The following is an 11088-nucleotide window of genomic DNA, read 5'->3' on the forward strand; positions in this document are numbered from 1 at the left end:
TTATTCAACTTTTATTCAGTTCAGTTCAACTCTTTTGCGTCAATGGAATTCTTAGTTATATATGTATAGCCGTTCGACTTCTTTGGGGATTCTACCATTCCTATCGTTTTTTGGGGGAGATGGTTTAACCCACATAAATTGGAATGGCCTTCTACATCTATTGTTATTTTTCACACAGCTGCCGTAAAAACCTTCCATACATTTTAAAAATTAAATTAATGATATCATTAATTACAATATATAATTGTAATTTATACTATATATATTTTTATTTAAATTATGTTTATTATTTTTTGAGTTATTTCATGAATAACAATATTTGTTTATTTATTTATGATGTGTATATTATTGCAGGTTTGTTTCTAGGAATGACTCATAAATAACTCTTTTACATATATATATTTTTACTTAAATTATGTTTATTACTTTTTGGATTATTTCATGAATAAAAATATTTGTTTATTTATTTATGGTGTATAATATTGTAGGCCTGTTTCTAGGAATAACTGTTTACATATTCGGTTAGGAAAAGTGGGAAAGAAGGTAAATTTGTTTTCCTTATTTATATATATGATATAAATCATTATTACTTTTATATGAAAAATAAATTGATAATTTTGTTTATATTATTTATAGATGTGATATAAATGATTATTACTTTTATATAAAAAATAAACTGATACTTTTGTTTTAATTATTATATATGCAATGTAAATTATTATTATTTTTATATTTCCATAATTTCCCTCCCACTCTCTCTCTCTCTCTCTCTCTCTCTCTCTCTCTCTCTCTCTCTCCTCTCTTACCCCCTCTACCTCTCTTTTCTCACCGCTCTTTCGCTCTCTCTCTCTCCCGCCCCACACTCTCATTATCTCTCTCACTCTAATTATCACCATCATATCATCAAACAATCTAAAGCATGCCATTTAGCAAACAAAAACATCTTATCAATTAGAAATCAATAATCATCGTATTATCTAAGAAATCCAATCACTATATCATCTAACAAACAATAAAACAAATACATACATAAACATACACACATTAAATGTGAAAATAAACATATACACATTAACGGTGAAAAAAATGTCAACATAGTATTATCTTTCAATGCAATCCTATTATCTAATTAGCAAAAGCATAACCATCATATCACATAAACAAACAAAAATTACTTTTATTTAAAAAAGCACATAAAGTAAACCAAGTTATGCATATCATTACAAATAAAAAACAATGTCTATACATAAATATCAGTGTGATTTCATCTTACAAATATATCATATTATAAAAAATACAATTTATGGGTACATTGAAAGAAACTATTAAGCCTATTTTCACATTTAAATAATCAAACACATCCATTTCACATATCTTATAAAAATAAAACAATTCTACTCATGAATAACTTATTTTATACCATCCAATTTCCAAATATAAATAATTACATATATATCCTTTTACATTATAAACAATCAGTCAAAAATTAAAAATTTCAGTTCACAAAAATACTCCTTTCATTATTATATAAGTTCAAATCAATAAATAACTATACAAACACAAATATAACTAAACAATTCAAATATTATTTTATTGGGCAAGTAAAAAAAATGTTGGAGCAATAATCTTGCATGGATTTGGTGGCATGGGAAAGACTACCATTGTGGATGCTGGGTTTGCATGCCTATTTGATGCAAACAGAAAAGGATGTAGATTTTCTTTTGTTAAATTGTTTGACAATAGAGCATCAACTCCATATATATATATATATATATATATATATATATATATATATATATATATATGAAATTGTCAAGGGGAAAGAGAGAAAAAACAATTAGGAGAGAAGTAGCACAGAACATAATGTTAATGCAGGTTGTTGTTGTCATTCTATTGAACCATTTTTCTTTCATTCTAGTATTGGTGTTTTTTTCTCACTGATAAGAAAGATGAAAATACAACAACAATACATAAATTCCTTATCATCACAACAATCACTATAATTTATAAATTATTTGAATAAATTGCGATACAAGAAAATAAAGAAAAGCATGGCAATCTAAATATTATTTTCATTAAAAAAAGTAGGCAAACACATTTATGATAAAATGGACATTGATTTTATAAGAGATAGATGAATCCACTGGATCAAAGAAATTTCTTCTCCAAAAAAACCCTCCCAATGGTATCCTCGACCATTGTTGGAATCTTCTGTCATGGAGATCAGATGAGATTGTCCAATAGCAAGACTGTTAGTCCCCGTTTCTCTCGAAGGGTCCACTGACGTAGAGGATTTGGGATTTAATTTTACAAACAAAGAAAATCAGACCAAAAAACCATTGCATTTCAATTTTAAAAGAAGAAAATAAGTGCTAAAAAAGAAGACAGAATGAAGCTATGTCAATGAAATTAAGTGATTATCTGTAACCTATATTCAGAGTGATTGAATACAAAGAGTTGGAAAATAAATTTACCAGATCCAAGCCAAACGATATGATGGAGGATGCATCCCTCCGTTGGCTTTCAAATTCGACAGATTCAGAAAATTCAGATTGAGTGGAGGGAGTCCATCGAAATCCAAATCCAATCTGAAAGTCCTCTCCCATCTTCAATGTGACCCAGTTTACCACTCCCAGTGCCCACTGTGTAGATACCTCTCGCAGATGAGTTTACAACAACATGGACCGCAGGCTCTGAGGAATTGCTTGTCTAGAAAAATGCTTCCAACGGCCACGGTTGGCATCTTCTAAGATGGTCATCTCCCAGATCCAACGGTGAGACTGGCAGGAGGCAGAGGATTGCAAATGGAAGTTATGACTCTATGGAGACAACTGGGTTTTGTTGATTACTAGCTGCATAGCCATCTGCACATAACATTGTTGTGGAAGTGGCGCAGTATTTTTCAATTTCCGTCTCTCAGAACATAACTTTGGAGATTTCTTCATCTTTTGAAAGCCATTAGTACGGTTAACACCACCCAACACAATTTTCTTAAATATCCATTCCCAAAACCTTATGGACATTTATGCACCTTTTGAAAAGAATTAAGTAATCAATATGGTGTAACATCCCATACCCAATTTGCATCGCTGTTTTGACTTGATCCAGACTTTTTTTTATACTTCACCTTTTGCTCCAAGCTGCTTTTTAATGGTGAACTGCACCTGTCGAGAAAGAAATCAGGGTCAGAAATGGAACTCAACCCAAAGATTCATATGCATGAGAAGCCTAATCATTAAACACATTGCCCCGGAGTCAGAAGGTGGGACAAATTGCCCACATAGACATCGTTCCATACTCCTCCCAAAATATGCAGGTGGTGCCAATTGTTACTAACCCAGAGGTAAAATCATGTCCATGGAACCTGGATCCATGACAGGCTGAGGATCCTTTCTCTCGATCTCATTTCGATTTCTGTGGAATGACGGATCATCTATGCAGATGATCTTATTAAAAAAATCCAAGAAAACAACTAGACACATAGAAAAAACACTTTAATTCACTTTACAGAAATCGAGCTATGTTAATGAAATTTCCAAAATTAAATCAATTTCTCTCTCATTCATTCAGGTCTACCAGAATCATTTATGTGTCATGGAGAGTCGAATGCCTCAGATAAGCTACAAGGGATTAACTCAAAGGTTGATAGTCGAGAGGTATGGAAAACAAACATAAATGGTTGTCATATAGGGGTTTTGTGAGTGGTGGATTTGAGAAAATTGTTGAGGATCCAGATTCCAGGCCATTCTGTGTGATGGAGAGTAGAATGCCTCAGACAAGCTACAAGGGATTAACTCAAACGTGGGATTAACTCAAACGTTGACAGTCGAGAGGTATGGTACACAGACATTAATGGCTGCCATTTAGGAGTTTTTGTGAGTGGCGGATTTGAGAAAATTGTTGAGAATCGAGATTCCAAACCATAGTTCTAAGCTTTTTGTTCACATCTTCCTCTTCTATTTATCATCTGTATTCATTCCCATATAAATGCACCCCACAACAACATCATCTATTTCAAAACGACTTGAAAATTCCAAGCAATCACTCGTGTATGTCAAAAAGGCTGTGATCCGTTAAAGGAAGAGCTAATCATAGTTTACCGCAAAAAAGTGTGAGATGCTTTTCTTGAAATTTTCGTACAAATAGTTGGGTTTTCTTTTCCAGAAATGCTTTCCAAGAAATTCTCTACACAACCACGTCATCGGTGTAAATTTGGAATGTTCAGACTTGAATTTTAATTTTTGGTAAATAGTACTTTCTGTAATCTTTGCCCAAGCCTTTTCTAGTCCACTGCTTCTGGCGATTAGCCATTCAATTAATATTGCATGGTTAACTGGAGAAGCATTGATCATACAGAGACAGCTCGTTATATTTTTCTATATCTCGTTGTTATATTTTTCTATTTCTCTCTTAACGCATTCGATATAATTGACGTTTTTTTGGTTGCAGAATTCAATTAATACTACATGTTAACATCAGAAGCTGTAATTGTAGATAGACAAAGCTCGTTATATTTTTCTATTTCTCTCTTAATTCATTCAATATAATTGATCATCTTTATTTAGCTTCAATATCATATAATCAAATTACTCTCTTTAAGTTTTATTAATTTTTCAATTGAAAATCGAAATATTTTTTTATTGGAACTTATATTTTACACAAACAAATACTTTATGTAATATAGCTTACTGTAAGTTCTTTTTGGTTCTGTTCTTTCTACTATCAACCATTAATATTTCTTCAAAGTTACTATAAGTGACCGAAAAGAGCTAGTTGTATTTTTCTATTTCTTCCATTTTTATGTATTCAATAATATATATATTGCATATTTTCATTTAGGTTTCAACGTATTTTTTATATGTCTTTATTTAGGTTTCAATAGTAATACATTTACTCTTAAGTTTGATATGCATTTTTTAATTTGAAAATCACAAGTTTTTTATATCAAATTATATGTATACTCTTTCAAAAGTGATTGGTAACTCAAAGTTAAGATGAAGTCAAACTTAATTAGATCGATAAACATGTTTCTTCTAAAATAGAATAGGGATTCCAAAAATTTAATTTAATTATTAATTATTACTAGATTTATGGTAGTACCATTAAATATTCGATGACATTTTTAGTGGTATACGCAAATCAAGGACTCAGATTTATGTGCAAGGTAGTTATGCTCTTTTTGTCATTTTAATGAAATTGATTAATTAACAAAATATCATATGAGCAAGTTTCATATTTAATGAGTTATGGTTTTTTCGGCATGTGATATTCAGAAGCCATGACTTTGGCCCATGGTATTTAGCATTCCCTATTTATAGAGTAAGAAACTCCATAATAAAGTTTATATAAATATTCATTGATAAAAATCTTCTTCTATGCTTTAAATAAATATATCATTAACCTATAATAATAATAATACTAATACTAATAATAATAAAATAGTTAATTTCATAATTTTTTAAATCTTACCAACATGATATGTATTAACATTCACAAGTCATTTAACTAATATAATTGTGCTATTACCTAAATTTCTATTAAATGTGTTATTTTTTTTTAATATTGATAATTGAAATACATTTTAAATATTTTAAAGCTACATTAATACTAAAGGTTTTAAATATTTGAAAGTACATTTTATAGTGAATTACTACAGCGTTTACCACTTTTTGTTAATGATATGGAGAGAGATAATTTATCTTATTTTGGTTATTCGATTGTGAAATTAATTTTTTTTTAGTATAGTCTTCTCAAATAACATGCACACTTTTCTTTGTATGGTTTAAAGTGTAGAAAGAATTTTGTGTTTTTTGCTTCTTACTTTGCCTTTCTATTTTTTGTTTGTAGTTTTTAGATATATTTTGTTAGTTTTTTTAAGTTTTTATACAATATTGAAAAACTAAAATTTTATCCTAGAAACGAGAAAGAAAATTCTTAATTTAGAGAATGTATTCCTTAATAATTTCTGTCCCTTGTTGTCTCAACAAGAGCTGCATACTTGGTATATCCTTTGGTTTTTTTTAATCACTTCACCATCCAATTGCCATTGAGTTGAAGAGAATCTATTCCAATTTGTCACAATTACTTTTACTTACAACGTATGGTAATCATACATATCTTTTTGTGTTGTCATCACACTTAGTTGTTACCATATTCAGATGCATCCTTTCTTTTCTTCTTTTAGGTTCTTTTTTATTATTGACGGGTTTCCCTTAGCATTCTATGCTCCTTTTTCAAAACATGAACAAAATATGCTTTTCTTTGAAAAATAGAAGAAATGATTACATGCTTAGCCCTTCAAATGGGAAATTCAAAACTAATAAAAAAAGTCACCTTAGTATGTCTTACCTTATGGTATTTATTTTAATTTATAATTGTTTGAAATACAAACAAAACTAATAAAAAAACCAACCTTAGTATGCCTTACCACATGGTACTTATTTTGATTTGTAATTGTTTTTAATAGCCCAAAGAGTAGGAATTTACAGTAAAATATCCTTAACTTAGTTTTCGTGAAATTTTTTCAATACTAGAAATGGTTACATATTTAGCTCTTTGGCTATACATGATGGAAAATTCAAAAGTAAGAAAAACATATATCTTGGTATGTCTTACTCGATGGTACCCATTTCAATTCTCATTGTGTTTGAAAGAGCCCCGAGGAGTACTATTTTTTAGTAAAATATCTTTGAGTTAGTTTCTGCAAACTCAATATCTTTTGGAACTTTGTAGATTGTCACACCTTTTTTTTAGATTTACCTTCAAAGCCGGTGTTCGAAATGAAGTTTATCTGTAGTTCTAGGGATAGAGAAGGAGAAGATATCTCTCTCCCCCCTCTCCCTCGTGACCCCCATCGCCCTCACTCTAGCTATCTCTCTCTCCCTCCCTCTCCACCTCTCCTATCTTTCTCCCCCTCTTCCTCCCCTCTCCCCAAACCTCTCTCCCTCTCACTCCCACTCTCCCTCCCCCTCTCTACTTTCTCATACTCCCTCCCTCCATATTGCCCTCTCTCTCTCTCTCTCTCTCTCTCTCTCTCTCTCTCTCTCTCTCTCTCTCTCTCTCTCTCTCTCTCTCTCTCTCTCTCTCTCTCTCTCTCTCTCTCTCTCTCTCCCCTCTCTCCCTCTCTCCCCTCTCCCTCTCTCCTCTCTCCCAAGCTCTCCCTTCCTCTCCCTCTCTCTCTACCACTCCCTATCCCCCTCTCATGCCATTTCTCCTTCCCCTTCCCCCACCCTCTCCCTCTCTCCATATCCCTCCCCCTTTCCATACCACCACCACACTATCTCTCTCTCACACACACACATACTCACACACACATTCTCTCTCTCTCTCTCTCTCTCTCTCTCTCTCTCTCTCTCTCTCTCTCTCTACCCCAACTTTATATTTCTGACCCATTCAGAAACCGTCGAAACTCCGCTCCCTCCGTCCATGGAACACACAGATCCGTAGAACTGCAGGATTCGAACCCGTGCTTCATGGAAAGGAAATCGTCAAAGGGTTTCTCTATGTTGCGGTGCCAGTTGGGCTTATAGTCTGCAAAGATCATGACCATCGTCTGAAAGGCCTCGAGAGTCCATTGTAGAGCACAAAATGCTTGAGCTGCCATCGTCCGAATTCTCCCGTCCATTTTTGAATTGAGAGTTCATTATTTTTTGGTTCTTTTAAATTTCAATTCTGGCTTTTCTCCTTTTTGGAAAAGGATGGGTTGATGCTTTTTCTTTTTTAAAATTTCTATTCTTGTGCTTTCTATTTTTGAAAAAAGATGTCACGTAAATGTTTTTGTTTCCATTCTTGTGCTTTCTATTTTTGAAAAAAGATGCCACGTAAATGTTTTTGCTGCCAGGTTCATGCTTTTTCCGTCCACGTTGGGCCGATTCTTTTGTTGTGAGGTTCATTTTGTTGCCATGCTTTTTCCCCGGGAAATATCAAAGGCACATCTTTTCCGCTTCAATTTATATATTGTTTTTATTCATTTAATTTTTTTTGGGAGGTTTGTAGTAGGGTGTTGAAAGGCTTTAGGATCGAAGTGTTTGATGAATATATTATGTTATTTGTTTTTTATTTTATTTAACACTTGTTATATGAAATTTATTGGATATTAATATTATTTTTTATTTAAAATTGCAAAGCCATATGTATTTAGGGTAAGTGTCTTGACGAATTTGCAAAACCGATTTTAATAAGTTTTAAAAAGGGCAAGTGGAAAATTGTGTGCGTGCGAATCTTTACAATGAGGAGTGTTCTCCTTGATATATAAGAATATAGGAATTAGTGTAGCCATATAAATGAAATGGCTAGCAAACTCAAATGAACATCAAAACACTCACCTCTCGATATATTTCACATAGCCAAGCCAAAAAAAAATCATGAACATCTCAAAGCTCGTAATTAAATTTGTATTTAAAACTCATAATTAATTTGTGTCTTCCATAAAGTTTTTCTATTTATTACTGAAGTAGGATTCTTGTCCATTTTTACTTTTCTAGGAAATAAACTTACTAAGAGCTTTTAGAAACGTAGCTGAATATTGTTTATCAACCCTAATGTAGTTGGATTTTAGATCTAACGACATATGAGGGACATATTAGGGGGTTGGGTGGATGGGAATTTTTTAAACCAATTTGTGTCAACTCAACCCCAATGTAGTTGGATTTGAGATCTAACAGCATATGAGGGGCTTACGTGGATGGGAATCTTTTAAACCAATTTGTGTCAACAACAAGTCAGATATATATTTCTAGGAATTATTATTTAGTATTTACATTTCTTCTATTCTTCCATTGTTATAGTTAGCCCAGTGAAAAAATATTTTTTTATGCTTAATTTGCTAACGAGATGTAGCATTGTAGAAGACTTGAGCAATTTTTAGCATGCGAGCTTTCCCTCTTTTGCATGGCTACTATTCTCAACGTCCCATTTTGATATGGCTTCTTGAAACTTATGTTTTTTCTCATACCCACATTTTAATTTGATCTTAGGTATGTTCTTAATAATTTTATCAAAGTATGCATTTCACCATGAACATTACACGTGCTTAAATTAAAATCAGATTGAATTAAGTTTATTGCATGTTCCTATTTAATATTCATGCAAACTAGTTTGGTACTCAATGGTCATTGTAGACATTGATGTTCATTAAACCCGGTATTCAAAATGCAGTTTATTTATAGTTCTAGGGATAAAGAAGGAAATGGCATCTCTTAGTTTTCTCAATTTCTTCATTGCCACTATTGTGACTATATCACACCAATATATATATATATATATATATATATATATATATATATATATATATGACTATATCATACCATTTTTTTTGAGGTTAGTTTTGTTCTGTATCATTAGTTGCTAACAAGTAGATATTTGTGAAGACATTTTCTAGAAATAGTTAGGGAATTAATTAATTCACTGGAAATACTATAACTCTAAATGTAGAGAGTTATAACATTATTGACTATGTGAAAGTTAAGATTCAACAGTAAAATTTGATAGAAAGCAATTGCAGCGTGGATGGGCTTTAATTGATTAAATTTACAAAATCATTTTATGGCTTATTTTCTACCTCATCTTACAGGTGGGATACAAAGATTTACTGAGATTTGGAGTAGAAAAACCATTATTTTGAGTTGGAGAGCTCATACACCATTGATAATGTGAGGGAAAATATTTGACACAATGGTATACATCTTTCTTGGTGATGTTTAATCTTTCTAGCAAGCAAGTAGAGGATGGTTGTTGCTTAGGTTATTATAACATCTAAAATGAATCAACTCTTCACTTGGTTTTGTGTCTGAGAGATAAAAATCCATATCATGGTCAAAACTACAAATAGGAAGACAATTACTCTTGAGGTTGAGAGGTTAGATACCTTTAACAAAGTTCAAGCCCAAGTTCAATACAAGGAAACATTTTCTTGAGATCGTAAAAGATTGATATTTGTTAGAAAGAAGTGAGAAGATGATTGTGGCCAATTATAAAATTTATAAGAATCTATACTACTTATTTTCCTTAATCTTCAAGGAGGTAAGAGGGACAACAATATTTAATTTATTGCATTCTCTTGTGAAGACATCAATCCTTTGTAAGCACCAACTTATAGTAATTGTTGGCTCCAACATTAACTCAACCTTCAATAAACCAGGACATGGACTTCAAATCAAGCCTGAGCTAGATATTCAAAGACATAACTCATCCCTAAAACATGGCCTTCAAACATGAGAGCATGTCCTTTGAAACTTGGCCTTCAAACCACATAACTCATCCCCTTAAACTCGGCTTTCGAAATGAAAGTATTCATCCCTGAAAAACATAAATCAAACATACAAAAATTCCTCCCCAAGGAAAAATCCAAAAATCCTTCAAAATATTTGCCAAAGACCTTCCATAGAAAACTACTTCAACACAGATGCACTTCACTTCTTCTTAGTTCATGAGGTATGAACTTCAGACCTTCTCCCTGACTCTACTAAAACTAGAACTAAATTATTGAGTCGAGTGGTTAGAGAAGCTCATTTTCACACCTATTTATTTGTGTTTAGATTTTGGGTTAGGGTTGACTTGTCCACTAGTTGGGATGACTTGTTCAACTGGCATAACATATAGTGAGTATCAAAAAATTCATTTATCCTCAACTTTGAGGAGTTATAAAGAGTGCCATATATAATTGGAAAGGTCTTGGAAACAAATTTCTAACCATATATCTTATGCTCCCATTTGAGCTAGGTATTTGGAGAAAATTAACCTTCGAAGATAGAGTACCTAATCAGTTGGGTCATATTGAAAAATATTTGATATCTCCTCATTCCTATGGAATTAGAGGGAGTTCCATATACCGTTGGAAATCTTTCATAATATCTTATTGGACTATGTAATTTCCTATTTCATTTGGAAAACCTTTCAGATCAACAACAACCATTTTCAACACTCACCAATTCTAAGTTAAACAAATGAACAATATTATATTCTACATGCGTTGTGATGTCCATATGAGTGAGCTAGTAATAGATCTAGTTTTATGGTGATTGGCTTGCAAATACCCATAAGATGAAATTTCAAATGTCAGTGGAACGAGATTATCCTTGTTCATGTTCC

Source organism: Pinus tabuliformis, chromosome 3_2 (assembly GCF_031772625.1).
Source record: "Pinus tabuliformis cultivar Carrire ecotype Pingquan chromosome 3_2, CPIR1, whole genome shotgun sequence".
In the NCBI taxonomy this organism is placed as follows: domain Eukaryota; kingdom Viridiplantae; phylum Streptophyta; class Pinopsida; order Pinales; family Pinaceae; genus Pinus; species Pinus tabuliformis.